A 27,481-nucleotide genomic window follows, 5' to 3' on the forward strand; every position below is an offset into this window, starting at 1 on the left:
TTTAAGCAGAAGTTAAGTTTTCTGTCATTGGTAGCTCATTGCTTTGTGACCTGAATATAGTGCCATCTTTAGCTGTCTAGAGTCTTGTATTGACCTTGAATCTTAATACCCTGATTTGTTTGTAGGTGTCCCCTAATGTATTTGAACCTCTGCCTGTGCTGCTCAGATCTTGATTCTCAGTGTCTGGAATCCATACTCTCTGCTTTCCTTCTTGGATTGCTCTTAGGTCCAGGATCATTTATTTTATGTAACTTGGCATCTCATCAACAACTATGCTTTTTGTAAGTTCCCCATTTATACTTAACGCCACATACTCTTTTGGTCTTTCTTTTTTGTGATATTCTATCTCTCTTTGAGCTGGTATAGAGATTGCCAAGCAGATGGCAGCTATAGACCTAGAGAAATTCTCTGCTCTTTGTAAAACTGAAGCCTATTGCAATCAATAAACTAGAATCTTAGTCCTAACAAGATAATTCTGTAATAGGTAATGGAAATACTATATAAACAAAAACAAAAACACGAGCTAGAGAGAGAGCTCAGCAGTTAAGAAGTCTTGTTGCTTGGTGCTTAGAGGAATAGAGTTCAGTTTGCTTAGAGGAATAGAGTTCAGTTCCCAGAACTCAAATGGGGCACCTCCCCCACCTCCCGCTTTGACTATAGCTTCAATAGATCTAATGCCCTCTTCTAGCTCCAATGTCCTCTTCTAGCCTCTGCATACATACAAACAAACATATACATAAAAATAAAAATTAAATCTTTTTAAAAGTTACACATGCAGACATGTATCAGAACAAATATAGAAAACTAGAAAAATAGTAACACAGTCTTAATTTTCTGGTCTTAGTTGTAGGGTTATATAAAACTTATCTATTAGCATTTGCTCATTCTTGAGAAAATAATTCACATGCACAGAGTATCACTCTCCCTTATGCCTTTTCCTATCCTCTCCCAGCTGTGGTTAACTAAGTGAAGACTCCTGCTAGCAGCTTCCTCAGTGTTCAAAATCTAGCAAGTTAGAGAGAACAAAAGAGCCAACGTTTGCCTGGCATTATGAATATTATACTTATATTGCTGGTTCAGCTCTTTTGTCTCATCTGTGACTGAGTTTTTTCCTCTCAGAGAAATAAAATGGTATTATACCAAAAAGACTCTGAGAAAAGCATTGGGATCTTCCTTGGTTTCTCCCTAGTGATGTAAATTACATACCTGCATTTTGTTTATGAGTCCATGCAGGATCTCTAAGAGGATATAGGAATTCATCTGTGACTTGTCTAGGTCCTGTGAAAATATGAAAAGGTCTCTGTATTGGAAAACTTTATGAGTACCAAATTCCACTGTTCTTCTACTGCAGCAGGTGTGAATGAAAGGATAGAGGAACAGGCTTGACTAACAGAGATGTGTCAGGAAAATGAGACAGTTGTAACCTTTGGCAGCCACAGCACTCTCTTTGAATGTTCTTTTATGAGAATGCAGACAGTGCCAGGATTATGAATGTATGTCAGAATTATGTTCAACTGCATTAACAATGGTTTGTTGTTGATCCATCTTTGAGAACAGTTTGGTGGTTGTTTCCATTCTGATAGAGTGGTTAAATCTCTTTTGTTTCGCTGTAAGGGAATGGCTAAATTCAGTGTTATAAAGCCACTGATGATTTAGTTTAACATGAAATAAATAGAAACGGATTTAATCCCATCTTGATTTTTGTCAGTATTGTAGCAGTAATCTCTTTTGCTTCTGATATTGGGCAAGATCTAAAACAGAAAGGCTTGGCATGCAGGGCTGAAGAAGCATCATGCTGTCTGTCCCTGGGGAGAAAAGAAATCTGTCCTCATTTTGAAATAGCTCTTGGCTAGAGCTCAGAAACACTCAATGGGCAGCTTTAGAAATTGTAGCACTTTTGCTGACAAAAAGAAACAAATCACTGTATGTCTGTGTACTGTTAAAAGAAGTAGGGGAGCTTAAGGATCAGACAGAGAAAGCATTATAGAAGAAATTGCACTTGTCCGTGAAACATAATTTTAAAATCTAGGAAATTATCTGATTTTAATTGCCTTGTTCTGTATTCAGATTATATGTTTTAATTTGGCATGAAAGAGCATACAAGAATTATGTCAATTAATATATTAAAAAGCATGTGAATCACAGTTATGGTTTTTCAATATCTTCAATCTTCTAAAATGTCTTTACTTGAAGTAGAGTTTGCAGAAGTGAGCTGAAATTCATACCATCTGAAGTCTATCAATTGTACCTTCCTTGCACTTGATTTCCATCACCTTTATATTGCAGACAGTAGAAGCTGAAAAACTTAAAATCAGTTTTGAACTTGAGATTCTTTTCTATTTAAAAGCTATTTCAACAAGGGAGAAAATCAGCCACAGTTTTTGTTGTCCTTTAGAAATGAAGAAAACTGACATGGAAACATGACATTTCAACAATATACTTAGATAAAGCCCTGAAAATTAGATTATTCCTGCACAGTTTAGGAGTTATGAAATAAAAACAAGTTTTATAGAAAATAAAAAAAAAATACTAATTTGAAGATTCCTTGTGGCATCAGTCTGAAACCAAGTATGGTACCAAAATGTACATTCATACAGGAGATTTTCTATCTAGCTTAGATTTAATTTTAAAAATGGTATTCCTTTGATATCAGAGTTATTTTCAGCAAGTACTTGAAAGAATATAAACTTTGGGAGTAAACACAGTCACACTCAAAAACAAATGAACAGGCTGAGCATCTGAAGCCCTGGGGAGATACTGTTAATGTCTTCTTTGAAAGAGTGCAAGGAAAGTTGAGGTGAAATGAGCAAAAAGGAAAACTAACAGTCTTTTCATTCAATGCTTATTCATTAGAGATCCATCCCTTCTCTCATCTTCAGCAGTGTAGAAGAACAAATATGCAAGAATGATTAAAATAATAACTTACGTCTTTTCTCCTTTATTAACTTACGTCAGAATTGATAGGAGAAAGTTAAATGTGGAACGTTTAGCAGAGACCTAATGGTCATAAATTAATAATCTCAAGAAAAAGAAAATAAATAAGATGTAAGTAATTTATTAATGATTTTGATTTAGTATCAATAAGTGCATCAAAGAACTACAAGACATCTTGGCTCTCCTGAGCACAAACATATCTTTTAATCCTTAAAATTGTTGTCAAAGGACAAAAAATACAGACCTATATCTAAAACTTGGTCTTGTGCACTGATCATATTATTTTTTTATGCAATTAAAGTGAGTATATCCTTAAAACAATAAAAGAAACAAACCAGATTTGGAGTTTATAGGCTAGAAGAATGACTTTATTTTAAATTGATCTTAAGTATAATTATACCTTATGTGAAAACTGTAAATGTACACAGAACATGATAAACACAATGTATTACATTAGAAATAACATCTTTTCTGATTAACCTGAATATAGTTTATACAGAACATATGGAACAATGTCTCTGTCAGTGAGTATTTATTTTCTACCTCTTCTTTTATAATTTTTACCATGTTGGGAGACAGTATGTGTACCATCCTGTCCATGTGAAAGTCAAAGGTCAACTTATAAGAATGTATTCTTTTCTTTTACAGTGGGCTTCTAGGAGTTTAACCTTGGTCTGTGTTTGGGCTTGGCCAGAAAAACCTTTATCCACTAAACCATCTACTCAGCCTATTGTTTACTAGTTTAATGACAGGCTCTTGAGAAAGAAAATTTTTATATGAAGGGGTTTAAATGAATGCTCAAAAGAGGAAAAAGAGAAGAATATGAGAGAGGGCTATAGTTGGGATTGAATGTCCAGGAAAGCTATCTTGGAGAATGTAACAACTTTCTTCAAAGTGAAAATATGAAAATAGCTCAACTACATGAAAATCTGGAGCAAGAGAGCTGTAGGCAAAGAAAAGAAAGGAAATATGGCACAGAGAACAGTAAGCATAAAGCCCACGAGGTCAGAAGAATCATAGTATATTCTAGAAAAGGAATAATATCTATTTTTTTACTGGACCATTGGTAGGAAATTAAGTTAAAAAGATGAGTAGGCTTTGCAGGACTACTTAAAGGGGTCAAGAATTACAAGAATTCACTAAAAGGAAGCAGGTGCAGAGGGTTTTAAGCAGGAAGATGTAATACTGTGGGTTCAATTTGATGCTATGTGGAAAATGGATCAAAGGGGCAAGAACAGAGACAAGAGTATAATTTAATATGCTGTGACAGTAGCCTAAGAGCTAGGTGACTGTGACTTGAGAAAATTTTTGTTAACTGTACTAATGGCTTTTGCATCATTGTGATGCAATATTTGGCTCTGACAACTTACCGAATTTATGATTGATTTTGTTCATAGATTTAAAAAGTTTAGTTCATAGATGGTTGCCCCCATATGCTTGAGGAAAAAATATGGCATTAGGACCCTGTGAAAAAACAGGGTCTCTGCTTCCTGTGGGCAGGAAAGAGAGTGAAGAAGGGTTGGAGAGTATGTGAAATTGTCACAGACACATCCTACTGACCTTTGCACTAGAAGTCACTTTCTAAGGTTTCTAGGACCTCATAGAACAACATCACAAATTGGGCATCATGCCTTCAACATATGAGACAATAGAGAACTGTAGTATGATATCTGATAAATAATATTTTTTCTATTTTTTATTGTATTTATTTTTATTGGTTATTTTATTTATTTGCATTTCAAATGTAATACCCCTTTCCAATTTCCCCTCCATGACCCCTGTCTCCCATCCCCCTCCACCTTCCTCTATGAGGGTGTTACCCCACCCTCCCACCTACTCCTGTCTCAGTACACTAGCATTCCCCTACACTGGATCATGGAGCCTCCACAGGACCAAAACGCTCCCCTCCCACTAACGTCAGATAAGGTAATCCTCTGCTACATATACAGTTGGAGTCATAGGTCCCCTCATGTGTACTCTTTGATTTAGTCCCTGGGAGCTCTGGGGAGTCTAGTTGGTTGATATTTTTGTTCTTCCTATGGGGTTGCAAACTTCTTTAGCTCCTTTAGTCCTTCCCATAACTCCTCCATTGGGGTCCCCACACTCAGTTCAATGTTTGGCTGCATGCATCCACATCTGTATTGGTCACTCTTTGGTAGAGCCTCTCAGGAGACAGCTATATCAGGCTCATGTCAGCAAGTGCTTCTTGGCATCAGCAATAGTGTCTTGTTTGGTGTCTGCAGATGGGATGAATCCCTAGGTGGGGCAGTCTCTAAGAATATGTTTTGATTCTGTAGGTTGCCTCTTAACTCAAATGATGATGTCATTTGCTTCACAGAAATTATTAATTTCATAAGATCCCATTTATCAATGACTGTTCTTAATCTATGATCTATCAGGATTCAGATCAGAAAGTTTTTTCTTATGCCAATAAGTTTAAAGATATTCCCTGCTTTTTCTTCTGTCAGATTTGAGATATCAAATGCATGTTGAGGTCTCTGCTTTGTTTGGAATTGAGTTTAGTGTATAAGAACAATATTAACCAACCAGATTCTCCAAAGCTCCCAGGGACTAAACCACCAACCAAAGAGTACACAGCGGGTACCCATGGCTCCAGCTGGATATGTAGCAGAGGATTGCTTTATCCAGCTTCATTGGGAAGGAAACCCCTTGGTCTTGCGGAAGCTTGATGACCCAGGATAGGGGAACTCTAGGCTGCTGAGGCAAGAGTGTAGGCAGGTGGGGCAGTACCCTCATAGAGGCAGGGGGGAGGGAGGAGGGGATGGGGATTTATGAAGGGGAAACTGAGAAGGGGGATAACATTTGAAATGTAAATAAATAAAATAAACAATAAAAAATGAAAAAATAAAAGTAAAGATCCTGTTTTGTTTCTTCTACATGTAACTTGACCAGCAGCATCTATCTTTTCTCTATTATATATTTTGAACTCTTTGTAAACAATCATGTGAATACATATGTGGATCCTTAATTCTATTCCACAAATCAGTGAGTCTCTTTTTATTCTAATACTATGGGTGTTTTAATAACAGTAGCTCTGCAATATAACTTGAAATCTGGTATACCTCCAGCACATTTCTGTTGTCATTCAAGATTGTTTAGGCTATCCTGGGCCTTTTTTATTTCCATCTGAAATTTAAGATTATTATTATTCCAATGTCTGTGAGGAATGTATTGCAGTCTTGATGTGGACTGTGTTGAATTTATAGATTACTTTTGTTTGGACAACCATCTCACCACATTAATCATAGCACTCCACAAGCATGGGGGATCTTTCCAACTTTTGATACTGTTTTCAATTTCTTTTTCAGTGTCTTAAAGTTTTCATTTTACAATCCTTTCCCTTATGAAGTTAGATTTATATGCAGGTGAATGGATGAGACTGAAGATAGTCATTCTCAATCAAGAAAGCAGAGCCAGAAAGAAAAAGAAATTTTCTTGTTTTCTCTCATGTACTGAGGTTAGCTTTGAATCTTTAGATATCTGTATTTCACTTGAAATACTTAGAGAAATTAGGAATTTAGTAAGGTGTCATGGGGATGCTCTCAGGGAAGGGGAAATAGAACATGGTGATATAACTACTTAGATGAGAATAGTGAAACAGAAAGAGTTAAATGGAGTTTAACATAATGATGAATAATTAGTGCTAAAGATTTCAAAACAGTCACATGTAAATGTACTACTGTGAAAGCTTCCTGAAGTATATACATGCATGTAAATGAAAAAGATTTAAATGGAGTTATCCTTTAATAGGGCAACAATACCCCTACTAGACACTACAGAATAATAAATAAAAACCCCAGTGCCAGGAATGGGTTCCCTTTTTTGGAGTTGTTTGCCAGTTAAGTCCTATGAACCCTTGAACATTAACAGGCTGTTGCCATGCTCTTGGTTACCTTCTAGAATGTGACAGTAAGGCACTAGTGACTAAAACACAACACACTTAAATCATATAGAATATGGTGAAATCAACCTGCTTCTGAACTGGACCCTTTATCATGACTGGATAGCTTTCATAGTGAGTCAATGTACAGTGCACATTACGACTGAGAAAAGTGTTTCTCACTCTTGTCTAGTTATTTAACTCTGTAGGCTATAATACAGACTCCTTTGATACAATATGTTCACTGGTGGAAGGATGGCAGAAACATGATGGGAGTAAACAAACAGTTTCTTATTTGATTAAAAGCCTATTCTATATCGTTAAACTCATACCTGACTAAAAACATGTTGCTAAAGACCTTAAGGGAAAATCTGCTACTATTATTCTGAAAAATGAGTGCATACTAAGTGGACTCTTAATAACTTATTTCTATGTCCATACATTAGTATATCCCTCAACTCTCACCAGAAAAATCTTCTAATATGGTGATTAACACAGGGATGCACAACTGGTCAAATGCAAAGAATAAGAGACCACAAAGTGCTCATCTCCAAGTGGAAGATCTGTATCATACATCCTCCTCCCAATCTCAGATTTCACTGAAGAAGCTGGTTCAAAGACTGTAGGTGCCAGAGGTGAAGGATGACTAGAAAGAAACAGTATTTTTAAGACACAACAGATCAATTGTACATGTAAACTTACAGTGATTGTGTTAGTATGCACAAAACTGGTGCAAGTTCAAGTGAAGGAAAATCCTAGCATGAAAACAGGTGGTCAGCCATTGCTAAGTGAGGAGCTATTGGCAATTGATAGCTTCTGGAAAAGGAATAGTCAGCTGTATTTGAGAGGACAACCCCTAGTAGGCAGATCAACCATGCACCAGGGAATGAACCCTCCACCCAAGTATATTTTGACATCACTAATTAGATATGATGGGATCTAAAAAAAAAACTAAAAAGGGGGACACAGGGTTGGAGAGATGGATCAGCTATTAAGAGCATTGATACCTCTTCCAGAGGACCAGAATTCATTTCCAAGCACCCACATAATGGCTAACAACTGCCTATAACTCCACTTCCAGAGGATTTGAAGCCATTCTCTGGTTTCCACAGGCATTGTGTGCATGTGGTACATAGACAAACAGGCAAACCAAACACCCATACACATTAAAATAATAAATAAATAGATAATAAATTAATGAATATTAAGAAGGACATTATTCAGTTGGGTGAGTAGGGAAGTGAAATTTGATATATGATTTAGGGATGAATATGTTCAAAATATACTGTATGAAATCCTCAATGAGTTAATAAAAAGACAAACCAACATGGAGCTTTGGTCAAAAATTGGATATGTTTTTAAAGGTAAAACGTGCAAGATTTATGCTGAGGATGAAAATCAGCAAAGGAGAATTATGGGTAACTGTGAATTTGGGTTTGAATAATAGAATATTGCTACTAATTTACTGCCACTTACAGATATAAAAGAGGCTTTGAAAGTCTTTTGGGATAGATTTAAGGCTCTGTTAGTGACTTGGTCCTACTATACATTCTAAATCTTTCTGGAGTTGAGTTAATCTCACTTTATAATTTTGTTTTTTTATTACCTTCTTCAAGATGTCCTCTCTGGCCTGAAAAGGAGAATAAGTGCTTTTGAGTTAAGCAACAATCTGTGATATATAGATAAAAGCTATGACACTAGACTAATTCTCTCTAACAGTAAAAAAGATCTGAACTTGATCATTACAACATGTATGTATTAAGAAGACAAGGTAGGACTCAAAGAAAATGAAAAAAAGAAAGGCATAAAATATGTCATTGCAAACATTCACATTAAAAGCTTTACTAGAAATGCAGTTGTTCTGCATATAAGACTTGCTCTTGGGGACAGAGGGTATGGCTTGGCAGATAAAGTGCTTGCTTACAAAGCTGATGACTTGAGTTCAACCCCTAAGATATATTTTTTAAGAAGATGAGGTAAGGAACTTAAAATAACACCATATCCTCCTAAAGGAGTTTGGCTGTGAAGATTATGAAATAAACATGAGTATAATGAGTGTGAGACATGAAATGGAATGATATCCCCTTTCTTATATCTTGTCTTATATTTTAAATTTCCATGTTTTATCAATTTTCATTTTAAAATATCTTCTCCTTTCCAAACCTCTCTATTTCATCATTTTTATCTACCCAAATTCCTGTTCTTTCAGTCTATTAAGCAAAACAAAATACACACACACACACACACACACACACACACACACACACACACACAAATTATGGAGTCCAATTGCTATCATCTAATTACTCCTTCTGCACGAAGACTGATAGAGTGTGTTGGAGGTTGATATACCCAGTGCCACTCCATTGAAGAAAAGTTATTTTCCCTCTTCCAACAACCATCAGCTGCAAACAGCTTCTTGGCTAGAGCCGTTTTCACTCCCTCTCCTCCATGCTGGGGCTTGGCTTGAACTTCTGCAGGTCTTGGACATGCTGTCATAATCTATTGTGAATTCATATGTGCATCATCCCTGTTGTTTCTGGAACACACTGAATGAATTCTGAATACACACATTTTCCTTGGTTTCATCCATCCCTTCTACATCTCAGTCTTTCTGGTTCCTCTTCAGCATATGTCCCTGAGCATTGAGGGGAAAACTGTGTTAAATACAAACTATTTAGGGCTAAGTGCTCTGAAGTCATTTACTCTCTTCCCATAATCCACTATGGATCTCTATGCTAATTACCATGTAATCTAAGAAGGTTCTCTAATGAGGGTTGAGCAATGCAAGGACTTATGGGTACAGAAATATGTCACTAGGAGTTGTTTATTGCTATTTTCATTTAACAGAATAGTAGAAGTTAGTTTTCCCACCTCTGTAGTCTCATATTCTTGTCCCCATTAACAGTGTTACATATGTGTTCCATCTCCTAGAATGTGCCTTAAATCTAACCAAAAAATGGTTGCTTACTCCCCTAGCATCTGTGCCACAATTGCATCAGCTGCTATATCTTGCAAAGTATATCTCTTACAGTTCACATCTGAGTCAAACTGATGATTACTTTTTTTCTCTCCAGGAGCATGTACTACATCTTTCAGCACCATAAACACTAGTCAGTAGGTATAAAGCTTCCAGTTCAATGCCAGCTTAATTTCTCCATGTTCTATAATGTTAGTATGTAGTGTAATGTCTTCCTATCAAGTTGCAGAGGGTAACCAAGAGCTTTTATAATAGTTCTTAATGTTTTGAGGGAGCCCCTTGTCTAATAACTCAAAGAGATGTAACCCATTCTTGATATTTGGGGTTTTATTTGATAGCATGACTATTGAGGATAATAGAACATAGTGTTCTAAAGGCATAATAGAGGACACTAGAACAGAAGGACTAAATGGGACTGGGGTGGGAGGGGCAAGACAGTGGAGGAAATATGGCAAGGGATAACTGACACAAAAGGACTTTTGAAAATCCATATGGAAGCCTACTGCTGTAGAAGCTTCCTAATATATAAATGGAGTTTAAATGGAGTTACCACATAGTGATGGAGAATTACTCCCCCTCTTCTCCTTTTTTTAAAAAGGAGATGGACCAAATGACTCAGTTTGAGATTTAGGATGTGAATCCAGGGGTGACTTTGTGTGTGTCTGTACGTGTGTGTGTGTGTGTGTGTGTACACATGCATATACATGTTTATTTGGTTGTTTATAGGAAAGCTAGAACAAGAGATCCTGCACACTGCTCTATTATTTCATGACTTTCTCAAGAGACACGATCTCTCAGTTACCCAGGAGGTAAGCTGGTGGCCAGCAAACATTAGTGAGCTACCTAGCTCTATTCTTCACAGCACTAGAGTTATAGGAGGTCTGACTCCCACCCAGACTTTTATGTGGGTTATGAGAATTTAATCTAATGTCCACAAGTGTGCACAGTAATCACTTACTCACCATCTTAGCCAGCCCTGCATGATGACTTTAATAGAGAAAGCCTTTGAAAGATGAAGTATGCATCATGATATGCAAAGGTGGTACAAGGGAATATGCTTACTTACGGTAGATTGAAGAATTCCATTAGATGGCTCCTTTAATCTCAAGTATAAACAAAGCATACTATAAATGGAGGTAAGGTTCTGTGGAAGAAGAAAAGAAAGGTGAACTACACGCTTAAATGTCAAAAATGAACGATGTCAAAATAATTTGAATGCACATTATTAATGTTAACTTTTGTTAATATCTATATATTTTTTCTAAGGCTGCCAAAACAGCGTACTACTATGTGGGTGAAGTGTTTGAAAACAGAGTATTTTTAGTTTATTGCAGTTCTAAAGTCCAAAAGTCAGAAATTTAAACTGTTAAGTAGTTAATACCTTAAGAAAAATGTTTTTCTTTTCATATTTTTCCTAGCTTCTGCTGTTTGCTGGCAGTTGAGGGGGTGGTGTTAAGATAGAGTTTCTCTGTGTAGATTTGGCTTTTCTGGAACATTCTTAGTAGACGAGGCTGTCCCAAAACTCAGAGATCTGCCTGCTTCTGTTGCCTATGTCCTTGGATTAAATGTGTGTGTGTGTGTGTGTGTGTGTGTGTGTGAGTGTGTGTGTGTGTGTGTGTGTGTGTGTGTGTATGTGTGTGTGTGTGTGTGTCCACATTCTCTAGTGGTACTAGAAATTTTTAATGTCAATATTTAACATTCTTCCCTGTGTATGACTGTACATAAATTTTCTATTATACTGGTATATTATTTCATGTAGGTTGTAAGATTCATCATAAACCAGTATGGAGCTGTTCTTATTTAATAATACCAAAAAAGATCATCTTTTCAAACAATGTCTCATTCATACTCACAGGTGCCAAATCGATGTGAGGTTTGATATAAAACACTATACCCTAGTTGTTTCATTCTTTCCAAAATTGTCAGTTGTTTGATTACAAATAGTTGTAAGTGGATGGTTGGCTTTAATCAGTTTAATATTCATAAACATCATAATGACCTTTTTCTGTTTATATAAATTTTAGTCATTTAATGACTAAATTAAACCCTGATGCTATTGTGGATGCCCAGAAGTGCTTGCTGATACGGCTGTCTCCTGAAAGGCTCTGCCAGAGCCTGACAAATACAGAGGCTCAGATCCTCAAATGCTTGCAGCCAACCATTGGAATGAACATTGGGTCCCTGATGGAGGAGTTGTAGAAGGGACTGAAGGAGCTGAGGGGGTTTGCAGCCCCATGAGGGAGCACCAGTGTCAACTGGCCAGATTCCCTGGAACTCCCAGGGACTGGACTACCAACCAAAGAGTACATATGGAGGGACCCATGGCTCCTCCCATGTATGTGGCAGAGGATCGCCTTGTTGGACATCACTGGGAGGAATGGCCCTTGGTCTTGTGGGTGTTTGATGTCCCAGTGTAGGCGAATGCCAGGGCAGGAAGGAGGGAATGGGTGGGTGGGAGAGCACCCTCATAGAGGCAGGTGGAGGGGGGATGGAATAGAGGGTTTCCAGAGGGAGACCTGGAAATGGGATAACATTTGAAATGTAAACAAAGAAAATATCCAAAACAAAAACAAAAACAAACAAACAAACAAAAAACCCCTCAGGACTAGTTCAAGGGATACCTCCCTACAAGTTACTGGTGAGGAAGGCCCCAGAGACCCAAAGAACAATACAGGCTAGTGTGATTCCTGAGGTTTCTCACTAGAACCAGTTGGCAAGACCCTATTTTGGAAAACACACAACACTTGCAGGACACAGAGAAATCAAGCTGCAACTGACCTGAAAACTTCCTTCCTATTGACTAGTCTTCATAGTCCAAGGGGTGCTGAGCAGGCTGCCAGGAAAAAAAAAATTAGTGACTTCTTTAGTATATACAACCCATTGGATATATATATTTTGTGAACTCACTTTGGAGCCTGGAGAGATGGCATAGAGGTTAAGAGAACCAGCTGCTCTTCCAGAGGTCCTGAGTTCAATTCCCAGTAACCACATGGAGGCTCACAACCATCAATAATGGGATCTGGTGTCCTCTCTCTTCTGTCATGCAGGCACACATGGCAATAGAGCACTCATACATAAAAATGCATAAATAAATCAATCTTTTAAACAAAGTTAATTTAAGTTCACTTGAAAGTTTTCTAATTTCGGGTTGTTTTAAATGAAGTCCCCAAACAAAAAGTTCTACACTTTACATGGTTTGGCTTTTTGTGCACAGCATGGAACCTAGATCCTTCCTGAAAGGGAGGCAAATATTTTACTGATTTACAACCCCAGCCTCTGTGGCTTAGCTCTGGATTTTATCATTAAGACAATGGAGAAAGTTAGGTCTGAAGATTCACTTCATTGCAACGGAGACCACAATATGATGCTAGTTGTTTTCTTTAACTTCAGGCATCTCACAGAATTCCAAACAAATTTCTGCTCCTGATTGTGGAATTGAGAAGACAGAAACACAAAAGATTCTGACTGATTTACAAGAGCAATGCATTTGAAGAGAGGTTTAATCAGCAAAACCCTCAGTTCTATGCTGTTCTTACTCTGCTATGAAATTGATCTGAGACTTCATCTCTAATTTACAAAATGAGGAACATATATATATATGTAAATGTATATGTATATGTATATGTATACATATATACATATATGTATATGTGTATATATATTTTCAGAAATAATTAAAATTTTATAACTGCTAATTTCTACCCACTTACAAGTCAGAAAAACATCCATAAACCTTGCTTTATTTGTACCCTCATTCCTAATTTCTTTGCTGTGTCATCGCAAAATGAATGCATATAAGAATAAAACGTAATGTTTTGTTTCAAGTGAATGAATACTGAAACAGAATAATTAAATTCCTTATTTAACCACAAAATAGCAATTTCTATTATATAGACATTTTTATTGCAATATGCAGATCATTTTCTTCTGTCTTAATTATATGTAAATATTTTTTAGAAAAACAGTAAAAGTACAACTTTGTCAGTTTAGAAGAGCATGGGGACAATGTGTTTAAACATTTCTAGTTTGCAAACAAGCCCTGGTTGGGTAGCTCTGTTCATGAAGTGAAAATGCAGTCAACAAACTCTTAATCCCTACAGTCTACACAACAGGGTAAATCTGTTTTTGAGTTTTACATGATCAACTACATAAAATATTGATGCAGGTAAGCGATGCTCTGCAGTTGCCATTCCTTTTTGCTCAGATTTAGTATGTGTTTACAGAGGGATGCTGACCAACAGTTGCTTGAAATGGATAGGTATTAGAAGTTGGTTAGGACAACAGATTGCAAAATAAAAGTTTATCTTCTCCCTCAAATTTCCCATTAGCACACAGAGAGTGTGCGCCTACATTTCTATTCCACCCTCTTCTCTGTTTGTTTCCCTTTCATTTTAAACTCATTCCCTCATCCATTAATTTACAGAATTAAGAACCGTAACTGAATTTGATTGCCTCTCTTGTGTACTTTCCAGCAGTGTATGCAGGTGCCAAGCCACTGCTGCCCTGATTCTTCAACAGGAAGAATATGTAGAATGTAGTTGGACATCAGAGTGGCCATCTTCTAATGAAAATCAGCCCTTAAAGCTGGGCGGACCTGCAATAAGAGATTTGAAACCATCTGACTGGAGTCACTATTTTTAAGTCATAGGAAAAAAAAATCAATTAGCACTCTTGTCATTTAGCATCTAAAGTCAATCATAGCAGCTTCCTAAAGCATAGATAACCTCTTCAGAAAGGGCCTATTGAAGAACATTTTCAGGTCTGCACTGAAATAATTTGTTTTATGGTGAACTCTGTAAATCACTGAGAAAGGGGATGTTAAGTGGTCCCATAATTACAACCAAAAACCAACTGTGCAAGGGGTGGTTGTGCAAGGGGCTTTTATTCCAGCCTGTGCATGTATATCAAAGTAGCATGTAGAATCCCTTAAATTTGCTCAAATAAAAATATATAAGTTTTAGCAAGTATTCTGAAACAGTTATTTTTTTTTTTTGCTTGAACACTGTGACATAAGCTAGTGAGTTCTATCCTACTACTAAAACAATCTCTCAATGCAATATTATTTGAAAGTGTCTTCATGTCCTTTTTTGTCTTTGCTGGAGTGTGAAGTAAAAGCAAGTACTGATACCTAGAAAGGCACTACTTTGATTATTAAAGAGATACCACCAAAGGTAGATTCATAGTGAATTCTTACTGGGGAAAAAAAACCACTATTAACAGAGTCTGTCTTTTAGGTTTTGTTGGAAAACCAAACCAAACAAAAATAAAAACAATCTCTTAGACGTTCAGGTCATAATCTGGAATTTTCCATGGATTCCTCAAAGACTAAGAGGAAGATTCCTATTTGCTTTTAAGCCAACTTCCTTGCCTCTTTGTTGTTTGTTTGTTTTGCTCCAAACCCTTGACTCAGGTTATAGTGGAGGAAGCAGTTTTGTTCAACCTAAACTGCTTCATCTTTTCCTGTGGCCTTCATAGTCCTAGCTGTTTATATCCTAGAAATGTTTGATCCCTTTAGTAGAACCAACGGAATCCGGGAAAGATATGATTTTCCTCCAACAACCTTCTTCCCCCTATGAACAAAGTCTTGAATCCCAGCTGTCTCTTCATAAGCAGTGTTCTGATAGGCAAATTATATAACTTTAAGATAAAAATTTTGCATAACAGTACCATTTAGAGAATTACACGCAGCATTTTGTGTGGAAATATGCATAGAATAGAGAACATTTTAGATAAATAATACTTTTCCAGAATTTTTCTTCCAGCATGTGAAAGAGAGCCAGGGTGAATGAAGAAGCAATCCCAGAGATTTGTATTTGGAGGATATTAGAAATTAGCTCCTTTGATTTGGGGAAATGTACACTTGTAACATATTGCCTACCTACTCTACTTGAGTGAGAGGTTCTGTCTACTTTTCTATATTGTTTACAATTTTAACAGCCTCTTTCTTTTTTTGTTTGTCAGAGAATGGGGAATCTAGTGTAACAATATTTTCTAGTATAGAATACCTCTCTAAAAGATACCACTTCTGTATGTTCTGCCAATGTACTGTTGGTTTTCATTGGTGCTTTCTGTAGAATGAAGTGTCAGAATCTAGTAACAAAATTTTCCATGTGCCTTCAGAAATATCTTCCAAAGTATATTGCTCACATTTTTCTATACCCTGTCTTTATTTCCGTGGAACACTAAAGTACTTGGTAAAAATATGCTAGAAGAATAAATGAATTATGCTAGCAGTTGAAATAGGACATAGTAGTTTGTGAATCAGTGAGAGTAGAACCAATAATAATGAGATGGATGAGGAGAGACAGTGCAAAGAATTAAAAAACTCAGAGTCTAGCTATTACACTTACAGAAAGCATGATTGAGTTGTTGGAACACTCAAATACTTGCAAGTCATAAAAATAGAGTGGCCCTGAGTGCTGGCCAAGAATCCAGCTAGATTTCATTATCCTTTTAGGCTTCCATGCTTCTAGATAAAAATGACACACTTTATTCTCGTTAAAGATCTAATATCTTCTTCCCTTAAGACTTTCGGTTTGTTTTATATTCTTATTATAAGAAGAAAACACACACTCTCTCTCTATTTCTCTCTATTTCTCTCTATTTCTCTCTCTCTCTCTCTCTCTCTCTCTCTCTCTCTCTCTCTCTCTCTCTCTCTCTCACACACACACACACACACACACACACATACATACACATCAAGAAGATTTCATATCATCTTCTTGTTCTTATTTTTTTTTCACTTTCTCTTTCTGTGAAGTTCAGTACTGAATTGATGATGTGGGACAAAAGAAGTAGCATCTCTGTGAGAAGGGAGATAATACCACCCTGAGGAGAACAGGAGGGGGTAATGGGAGGAGGGATTTGTAAGGGTAGAATTGGAAGAGAAGAGGGAGGGGCCACTGTCACTGAGATGCAAAGTGAATGAATAAATAAGTTAATGAAAAAAAAGAATGAAGATAATAGAACATGGGTTAAGGTGATCTTGGAGCAAAATCATCCACCGTGGGGTGTTAGTGCTCTTATAGGAAAAGTGACCTCTCAACACCACACACTGAAACAACTGGCATTTGTATGATATATGCCACCTATCTTCTAATCATTTGGATAAATTGACCCTTCTCTGTTTAGATTAATGTTCTCTCTTTCTTAGTACTCAAAGGTCACAACACCTTGTCATTCTTGTTAGGATACTAACATGCTGTAAGTTCCCTGATCTTACATTGTCCTCCTGATGCACTCTCATTTATCCTCTCTTCTTAAGAGCAAAATTCCTTAGAAGTAATCCTTTTTTGCTCCTTGAGTTCTCCTCTCTTCCAAGCATTTATTTCAGATATGCTTTAATTCATATCTGCTATACTCTAAGTCTGTTCCTAGTCAGGTCCCCAGTAACACCACACAGGACCAGTTCTTGGTATTCAGTCTTAGTAACATTGAGCTCAACTGAGCAATGATTTCTTTGTGGGGCTACACCAGCACGTTAACTAGTTTACTATTTTGGCTGCTATTTTGTACACTTTCTTCTTGTATTTTCTATGTATATGTTTCAAAATATTTTGTTCTTATTCTGAAAATTCTTGAGTTTCTTGTCTACAGTTATCTCCTCTAGTATGTCATGTCTTTAATTTTATATATATATATATATATATATATATACATATATATGTGTGTGTACATCTATATACATATATATATACATACATACGTGTATACATATACATATATATGTATATACGTATATGTATATACATATATACATATATACATATGTATATATACACACATATATAATATATACATATATATACACATATATTTTATATATTATATATACATATATTATACATATATGTGTATATATATTATATATTATATATATATATATATATATATATATATACCAGTCAATAGTATAGATCTCCCTTTTTAGTATATCTTTGTCAAAAGCCAGTTAAAATACATCCAAATCTTCACTCATTATTCAGCAGATTCCTGCCAAATGTATTTAGGTTCTCATTATTTCAATGAATAGTAACAATGCTCAAATTAAAAACTATAGTCATTCTTTATTTGACCTATCTGCAAATTTTTTCCAGCTTTATTTAAAAATACAGCTAACATTAGTCACCATCTTTATTTTCATACCATTATCCTGGTTTCATCCATAATGGATCTCAGCTGGTTATTAGAGCAATGTCCCCCTGGTTTGGATGCTTTGCTTCCACCCTGAACTTTTTTATGGCTACCCTGCTTTAGTAAAACAGGAAACACCCACCAATTCCTTCCTCACCTCCTTAGCATTCCTCTACACTGAAGCATCAAGCCTTCACAGAAACAAGGGCCTTCTTTTCCTATTGATCCCAGATAAGGCCATCCTCTGCTACATATGCAGCTGGAGCCATGGGTCCCTCCATGGGTACTCTTTGATTGGTGGTTTAGTCCCTGGGAACTCTGTGGGGGCTGGTTTGGGGGACCATATTTTAAAAAGTTTTCACTGTATTTGTTTTTAGAATATTAGAATAGTGCATAGTAGATAGTATGTGAAGTGTTTATAAAAAGATAAAGAGATAAAGAAGTATGTTCTGTGGGTGTGTGGAGAGGTATGGGGTAAGGGGATGTCTCAGCGGGCCCATGCAGAGGCATCTCTTCCCCCTGAGGGACCAGTCACACACCGGTATAGGATAGAATAGAGTATATTCAGGGCATGGGAAGGGGGCGAAGGAGGGTAGTAGGAGCAGAGAAAGAGAGAGAGAGAGAGAGAGAGAGAGAGAGAGAGAGAGAGAGAGAGAGAGAGAGAAGAGAAGAGAAGAGAAGAGAAGAGAAGAGAAGAGAAGAGAAGAGAAGAGAAGAGAAGAGAAGAGAAGAGAAGAGGAGGCAGAGGCTGGCCATGATCACATGAAGAGAGGGGGAAGGGAAGAGGAAGGGGCGAGGGGACAGAGATGCTAGAGGCAAGAGAGCAAGAGATTAAGAGGGAGAGGAGGGGGCAAGCAGCCCCTTTTATAGTGGGCCAGGCCTACCTGGCTGTTGCCAGGTAACTGCAGGGAGGAGCATACCTGGCTGTTTCCAGGTAACTGTGGAGGTGGAGTTTAAACAGAATACTAACAGTATGCAATGAGCTAATATATCCAAGAGCATTCAGAAATAAATAAAAGTTCCATCTATTCAGGAAATATTTAACTAGGCCTTTGTAAGTCATTAATAGTTACATGTAGTTTGTGTTACACACACACACACACACACACACACACACTTCAAGGTAATAGAATTAGGTGGAATTCAGAATAGCTAGTTTCTAGCCATAGAAGTGTCATTAACCAATTCTGGTTCTCAACAAATTTGTTGTTGTTGTTGTTTAAATTTTCTCATTTGTCAAGTGATTTTATTTGACTAGACCAGTAATTCTCAATCTGGGGTCTACTGATAGCCTATGGGCTTCAGAGGGTATGTAGATCTTATTTATTGTATGCAAAAATTTGTCACCATGTGGAAATGTATTTATATGCTGATTCATTTAAAAGATCTATGAAACAAAACCTGCTCTTGAAGGAGCTTTTGGGTTTGGGAGCTGGTGCAAGAGATCAAACTCATGACTTTGTGAGCACTGAGTAAGCACTTGCCTGCTGGATTACACCCCATCTCATTGAGATTTCTTTTGATTCTAACATCACATTTGTCTAAAATTTAAACTCAGCGACTGAAGATGCTTGGGTGCTGGGCACAGCTAGAAGACAGTCTTGTTTCTGCCACATCCTGAGCAAGTCACCCTTATTCCTGTCGGTTTGGATTTCATTACTTGTAAAATGATAGCCCTGAATCAGTCGATTCAAAATAGCACTTTCTATTTCAGCATCCAAGTCAACAGAGACAGGTTGAAACAAAACAAAGCAGAAAACAACAAATCCCAACAGTGAGTTGGACAGTTGAAGGTGGTCTGTGTTGGGTCTTCAGGAGCTACTAATGTCCCAAGAGTTCACAACCTTAAGTAGTCAAAAAAACGGGTATGGGGAGTTTCTTGTAGAGGACTCAAGGATGGGGTGACTTTTTAAAATATGGAACATTCCCTTAGGGTATCTGAGGGTGTAGATATTTATGGTTTTCTCTAAAGGGAATTAGACTCTAAATCCTTAGATGTATAACTCATAGATCTTTAAATAAATTATAAGAAATATCTCTGTACCGGTAGAGAGGACTTGAAAGGGTTAAATAAAAACGCACACTCTAATGCTATTTTGTTTGCTTGCATACTTTTGTTTTGCTCATCTTTCAGCTCTTCCCCCTCCCCCCTTTGCCTTCCTAGGCTCTGTTATAGTTTTATGGTTCTTTATAAGTGTTAAAGTTTGTCTTGGAAAAGAAATCCAGAACCAGATTCTTCGAACAAGCGTCCACTAAAAGAGATTTTTTTTTTTTCCTTAAGCCTTCCCTCCCCAGATACAATATGGGCCAGAGTTCAGCAATGGGGAAGGTTGATCCCAGTACCTTCAGGCCAGCCTGTGTGTCAAACACTTAGAGCATAATAAAACCTTCCCTGCACCACACTCTCAGAACCACCATAAAGCGGCTTGAGGCCTTCACCTAGGCATTTCCAATGGAGCTACTGGCAGGTGTTTTGTCTCTCGCTGAAAAGGGGTGTGTGGATATTAAGATGACACGGAGAGTGTCCTTGGCTAGTAGACAAGTTGTCTTCATTACTCTCATCGGGCAATAAGACTGAATGGAGCAATTTTTCCTGAGCCTGGCCCGAACTGTGCTGTTCTTGGAGGGCCTATTAGGCTGCAGGTCACAGCAGCTGGAGCCCAGGCGCCTGGAGCTGGTCACGCGTCTGTGCTGTCCAGTCCAGGATGCACAATACAGTCATTGACTATTTATTCTCTTCGTACAACAAGGCCGCTGTTGCCTTAATTACAGGAACCTTCTAGCCATCCCTGGGATCTTTAAACCACAAACGGACACTCCATGCCACTAACTCATCTCTTAACTTAAGCCCATGTCTCCTAGAGGCAGCTAAGCACAGTAAGTGTGTGGTGTATGTGTGATACTGGGTAGAGAGCCTAGGATGGTGAACAAAGTAGTCAAGAGTGAGGATTTGGGTAGGTGGCAGGTTCAGGGAAGAATTTGCTTTTCTGGGGCAGCAATGACTGCAGGTAAAACAAAAGAAACAAACAAAATGCAGAAGAGGAAAAAAAAAAAAAAAAAAAACAAATGCTTCTCTACAGCCTGTTGGTCTGCTGTAGGGTGAACGGAGCCTCTGCTTCCAGACCTTCAGAATTAGACTGGAGTGCAGCTGGGACTGCAGTTGCCTCTGGGCTCCTCTGAGCTTAGGAATTCCACCTGGCCTGCTTCCTATTACAATCCCTTTGAAATTTGTCTCCTGGGCTGGTATACGGAGCCTGTTCAAGCTTGGCCTCTCTTAAACCTCCTCGAGAGTAGTAGCTCACCACTGTACTCCGGGGGGAACTGCTAAGTCTCCACTCTAGTTAATATTGCAGGGCTGAGGATAAAGTAGCAAAGGTATTGAATAGATGTTGACTTTTCTGACCCAGAGGAGAGCAAATCCAGGATTGTTTGCAGAAGCTAATCGCTCCCCCAGAGAAGCCTGAGGAGTCTGGTGTGCTCTCTGCCTCCTGTCCCTATCCCTGACTACAGGAAGCAACCCTTGGGATGACCCTAAGACTTAGGCACCCTCTCCCTCCCACTTCCCCTTAAAAACGTCTTTCAATATCTCATATTTAAGTACTACTATATGCTCATTTTCCCAACCGTGACAGCTAGGACACCAGGTTCTGTGCTAGTCAGGCCTCAAATTCCCTCAGAATTCAGGGACCTAGCTCAAAGAACAAAATCAGATATTAAGGGGCTAGGCCTGTGCCGAGATGGCCTGCCATCTTCTTGATGTTGAAAGTCCATTTCTTGTGTTAACAGAGACCAGGAGAGACCGAACCCCATCTAGCCTGAGAAGCAGGATAGAAGTCAAAGGAGCAGAAATCAAGATGTTCCTCACCAACCTCATTGGGAAATGCAGTAGTTGAACCTAAAGGGTCACTTTGGAGACAACCAGCTGCTCCCCAGATGCTGGCAACAGAGAAGTCTTGTTGCCATGGTTTCAGAGCAGCATAAAAGCCGCCACGCAGAAGCAGAGGCTACGACTCCTTAGACCCAATGTAGCTTCTCAGAGCAAGCAATTTCCTTGGCCCTTTTGCCTTACCTACTGTCATTCAGAGCATCTCTGTCCCTGTTCCCCTATGCCTGGATGTGGATGAGCTTTCTGGCAAGGGACGAAATCAGGACCGAGGGTTTCGGAAGCACTAGGTGGTCAGCACCCGGAATTCTCTCCCTGGAGTTCTTGAAATAAAGAGTGAGCCGGGCTCCCGGGTGGGTCTGGGTGCCCTGGAGCTAGTAACAGCAACGTGGAAAGAAGCACTGCGCCTTTAAAGCAAGAGGCGAGGAACCCCCGCCAGGAGGCGTGTCTGTCTCCAGCGCCACCGCTGCGGCTCCGCGGTCTTGGTCTCCGCCGCCGTCACTTGCGCTCTCGCTGGCGGCTGCGTAGCCGAGGTTGGGAGCCAGGGACTTACGGCTGAACCTCCTCCCGCCGCGGCTCCGAGAGGATTACCCCAGTCCTCACTCTCCCTCTTCACCGTAGCCGCAGGTAAGCACTCGCCAGCAGTGGACCCTCCCTGGAGCTCGATCCCAAGGCGTTCGCTGTGGGTCCGGAGACACTGCGGACTGGCGAGGAGCGCTGGCCGGGGGAAAGGAAAGGAAGAGGCGAACGGCAGCCGGCAGCCGGGCTCAGTCAATGCGCTCCAGGCACCTGCTGGATGCAGTTGCTTGGAGGGCTTTGTCCCACTTGCTGCAGCCAGTTCCCCGGCAAGGATGCAAGTGGCTCATTTGGCTCCTGGAGCGCTGGTGTTCTCCACGTAAAATATTTGAATAAGTGGATCTGTCAGATGTCTTCTCAGCTACCGGGAGTCACGCTCAAGGCGAAGAGACGCAGAAAAGCTGTGTATCTTTGTATCATAACAACTCCTCATCCCTTTTTCGTCCACCAGTCCCACTATCGCCCTGATCCATAACTCTGAGCTGAGAAAGTTGAGATTATTTTACCTGAGGACAGTATTAAAAGCTTCTGGGGGAAAAAAAAAATAAAACCAAACAAACCTCTCAGGGCATCCCACAGGGGTAAGGACTAACTGCATCACCGAGGTGGATCATAAAGAATCAGAACTTTTAACCAACCGCATTTCCTCGTATTTTTATCTTCAGGGGGATAGAAAGGTGTGTGTGTGTGTGTGTGTGTGTGTGTGTGTGTGTGTGTGTAGCAGTAGCAGCAGGAGAGAGAGAGAGAGAGAGAGACAGAGAGAGAGAGAGAGAGAGAGAGAGAGAGAGAGAGAGAGAGAGAGAGAGAGAGAGAGAGAGAGAGAGAGATCTTAGATTTGGGGGTTAGAGGATATTAGAAACTACCCTCTGGTAACGAAAGGAACAGATCACCCTTTATCATTTCTTCATCTTCAGACTGTAAGTATCTCTCATCAAAATTACCTTATAGATTGATTTTTTTCTCATCTCACAAGAATATGATTAATTCATTTAAATAAGTCTGCAGCTTAGTTGCTGGAAGATGTACAACTCTATTTTTATTTGATCTCGTTTTACCTCCTTACTTTATAACTTTGCAGAATAGACTCCTGCAATAATCAAGTAAGCTTATGAACTCCCAATGACCTTAGAAACTTGGGAGTTAAAGAATTGAAATGTACAGGAGAAGATAAGACAGAAAATGACTAAATAGTAAAACACCTATGCTTCTTCTTTTAAATTTAATTCCACTGAAGATTGCACATGCTGAATTTTTTTAAAGGAGCTTAACAGACACAAATCTCTTAGGTTCAATTTCTTAATTAAGATACATTTTCAGCATCTAAATAGTAATTAAAATTAAAAATAATCATTAGCCACCAACATAGCAGAATGTTAATAGAACAGTTGGTAATGTGTTTAGAATCCTAAGTAATAACATAGAAACCATAGATGTGTATGCAACAGTGTGGTTTCAACTGATCTCTGCCTTAGACCTCATTCTGTTTCCCCTTTAATGTCATGATTGAGTAGGCTGTATGTTTTAGCTAAGCTTCAACACAATGGGCCACTTGCACGGGAATAACGCCTTAGGTGTTACTATGCAGGGAGGTTTCTCAAATGTCCCATAACAGCAGGACAGCAGTGCGAGGGCCAGCAGAGGCCTCTCACTGTGTGAGAAAATTTAAATGCACTGCATGAATGGCATTGAAGAACCTTTGAGCTGTTTTTTTTTTTTTTTTTTTTTTTTTTTTTTTTTTTTCAGATTGCTCTAGAATACACATTTGCTGTCTCTAGCCAAAGTATAGGAATTGTCTTTTAAATGTTTTGCTATAAGGATTATTACACATTTGTTCATGCCCCAGCAGGTGGCAGCTAACTAGAATAAGATTCATTTTCACCCAGAGACTAGGAAACTAAAATTGCTTCTAAAGTAATAGTGCCCAAGAAGAAGAGGTCATTAGTGTCAGGTAATAGGAAAGTGCAGTGAAAGATGGAGCTAACGTCTTTCTCACTGTTGTTGTAGTAGTAGGAACAAGCTTTGCATGAACACAATATACATTTCCTTCCTTTATTATTTACCATAGGCTTGGTAGTTCTTGTTATCCTTCTCTGATTTTTTAAGGCTTTCTTCTAGGCATAGCTTTTCTCTGTATGAGCATACATGTGTGTGCTGGCAGTTTTTCATCTCTGCTTTGACCTTGGGACCCTTGGAGCTTTAGTTCTTAGCAATAATGATTGCCATGTGGTTGAAATAACTGCAAATCAAATGAATCCATAGGACAAAGCACACATTGTTACGGTCACTGAAAACCTAAATCAAGTATTTTTCATTTTTATTAAATAATAAGCAAATATAGAACTGACACAAGTTTAAGATAATTAAACATGATCAGTAAAATATAGATTAAGAACTATTAACCCTCAGGACTATGATGATAGTGTCAGTATTGATGATACTTGCAATAACTTCAAAATATCCATATAGTAAATACGAATCTCCTATAATGCTAGATGAGTGTGTGTGTGTATTTGAAAGGTAAATTTACTGAGTTGATGTTATTGATCTAAAGAGTGAAGCTTAATAGAAAGGATGCTATTATTCTGTTTTCCCTCTTAACAGATGGAAATCTGGAGGTGGGCGAGTAAAAATGATAGCTAATAGTACATTTCAGAAATGTTTTGTGCCACTGAATATTGACAACATGTTTCAGCATCTTAAAATTTTTTTCATGCTGATATTTTTGTATGGGAAAATGAGTTCTTTAGTCATTCTGCAGGGTCTCAAGTGAATGTTAGTGGCTTTTGTAGTAGTACTGACTGGAAAGAGATCACTGTTAGTGTGTCTCAGATGTGTTAAGCAACTCATGACTCACATTGAAAGACACACGAAACACATTTCACAAAATTGATCTCTTAACTATGTGTTCTGCAATGATTCAAAGTACTTGACTCTGTAATAGAAATATGCACACTGTCACTTCAAATGGCACGTTATCCATTCATTTTATTATTTTCAATAACTTAGAATAAATGTGTCTAAAGTGCTGTCCAAGGTCCTGAAGAAAGGTTTGTCCCTGGTATCACAGAAGTTCCATTGGACAGGTGGAGTTGGTATCTGTTAAGTTAAAGCTTTTGAACTTAGTTAATGGACATAAATGACCCCAATTTAAGACATGTGCAAAGTTGGTTCTTTGGAGATAACTTAGTAGGAAGGAAGATTTATACTAGATCTTTTTAAAGTTTATTTTGTACAAATTTCATGAACCCAAGGCTTTTCTTTCATTTCCCCACTAGATAACCAACAATGATACCACATAAAGAGCTGACAGTTCTAGTTGTAAGTAGGCAGATGACAAGTGACATGACAAATACTATCATGTTAAAAAATGCATGAAGAAGAAATTGTGGTATAGTATGCTTTCCATGAAATGCCAGCTATGCTGCAAAAAATTGCAGAAATTTTATCAGTTACAACAGAACATGCTATTTACAGGTAGTAGATATCAATTATATTGGAAAATGAAAACAACCAAGAATATGTATTTTCCCCTGGCTGTCATTATTATTTCTACTATAGTGAAGAAGTAAAATAAACAAATAGAATGGGGAAAATGAGATAGCAAATACAAGACAGAATATGTTGGGATTCAACATGTCTTATAAGTGATGTTTCAAACATGGACTGAAGGAGTCGCTAGATACCCTTGGTTTCAGCAGTAGGTGTTCCTTTTAAAGTGTTCAAATAGTGGAATTGTTTGATGGGATTGCCTGATAGACTGCAGAACTAGCTTTTCATGATACTTATTTTTGACACTGCAGTTATGCCTTCATCTTTTAAAAAAATCAATGTCTCTTAGTGCATTTGAAAGTGTATATTTTTTCAATCAGCACTTTTTAATAATATGTTAAGAGTATATATGTAGTAAAAAACCTCGCTATGATGAAATGAATACATTGTGGTGTCTTCTGGCTATTTAGAGAAAATATAAGCATAGTAATATAAGAACTTAATACTCATACCACTCTCTTAAAATTAAATAGTCTTCAGTTTGATGAACTTGTAAAATTTTATAAGATCTAACTTATGCCCTATTTGTTGATAATGAACAGAGATTAATAGTAAAACACAAGTTCAACAATTTGCCCTTTGCACTTCTTAATAAGGTTATAATGTCATCAATGGTGTAGTTATTCCTTTCCTCATTATCTCTTCCTACTGCTGGAAATGGTTGTAATGGATCTGGGGATAACCGTAAATATTTGCCTATTACAACAAAATATTTTCATATTAAAAATGTGCATTTCTATTGTTTTCAATTGTATAAATTCTACTTGTGAGTCAAGAGAGGAAATGCATTTTAAAATTTCCATCGAAAAACTAGCCAATGATGAGATTTTTTTTTAGACAAAACTTTGAGTTGATATTTCATTTTTAAGGAAAAAGTAAAATTTAAAAAGGAGAAAATGTGCGCACAAAGCCTTTGGAATATGCTAATGTAGCTTAAACACCGTTGTCTGGTATAATAAGATTGTGTTAGGTGAGATAAAAGTGTGGGGAAATGATTCTCTCATTACCCCCTAAAAATCCACCTGAGGAAATTTCTCTTCAGTAATCAAGGCATTCCACTCAAGTTTTAAAGACCACATTCAGCTCTCCAATTGCATGCCACTACGAGTATTCTTTTTTATTCAAAATTTAAAAGTGAAAGGCTTTTGTAGCTTAGCAGCAAGTTAGATTGACAGCACAGTCCTCTGTTTTCGAGCATTTTCATTTTTGAAATATAACTCCTAGACAAAGTGACTTTGACTTAGCTAGTCAATCATTAAAATTAATCAGCTGATTGTACAAAGTATGTTTGCATACAACAGGCGCTCTCTAAGGTCTTAGTAAAAATCGAAGCAGTTTTTATCGAATCATGTAAAAAAATCTTCCTTTTTTGCTACTCAAGGCGGGCTATCAGAATGGTTGCATAATATATATTGGGAAGCTCAGTGGCAGGAAGCAGCTATCTCAATTTTTCTCACTTTATCTTGGCCTAACGTCAGAAGCTGTGTAGCAGTGCAGTGGAATAAGGGCCTGGCGAAACCCTTGC

The 27,481-nt window shown here is 37.9% G+C and overlaps 1 protein-coding gene and 1 long non-coding RNA gene across 6 annotated transcripts in view; one reads left to right on the plus strand and one right to left on the minus strand.

Moving 5' to 3' along the window:
* Window positions 1–8,070: 8,070 nt before the first annotated feature.
* On the minus strand, window positions 8,071–22,172 carry LOC143435305 (uncharacterized). The gene is made up of 4 exons (XR_013105488.1): window positions 22,018–22,172; window positions 12,594–12,648; window positions 10,882–10,959; window positions 8,071–9,473 (listed from the first exon to the last, which is right to left on the minus strand). It is a non-coding gene; the product is annotated as an uncharacterized LOC143435305 (long non-coding RNA).
* Window positions 22,173–22,306: 134 nt separating this feature from the next.
* Grik2 (glutamate ionotropic receptor kainate type subunit 2) overlaps window positions 22,307–27,481 on the plus strand; it is a 630,456-nt gene continuing 625,281 nt past the window's right edge. For 3 of the 5 annotated variants that reach the window (XM_076917171.1, XM_076917172.1, XM_076917173.1), the window contains exon 1: window positions 22,324–22,458. The gene's annotated coding sequence lies outside the window, so the exon portion shown is untranslated. Of the gene's footprint in view, window positions 22,459–23,245; window positions 23,325–27,481 lie in introns of those variants that run through there. The other 2 variants (XM_034524652.2, XM_076917170.1) reach the window with 2 other exon arrangements.

This window comes from Arvicanthis niloticus, chromosome 20 (genome assembly GCF_011762505.2).
Source record: "Arvicanthis niloticus isolate mArvNil1 chromosome 20, mArvNil1.pat.X, whole genome shotgun sequence".
NCBI lineage: Eukaryota > Metazoa > Chordata > Mammalia > Rodentia > Muridae > Arvicanthis > Arvicanthis niloticus.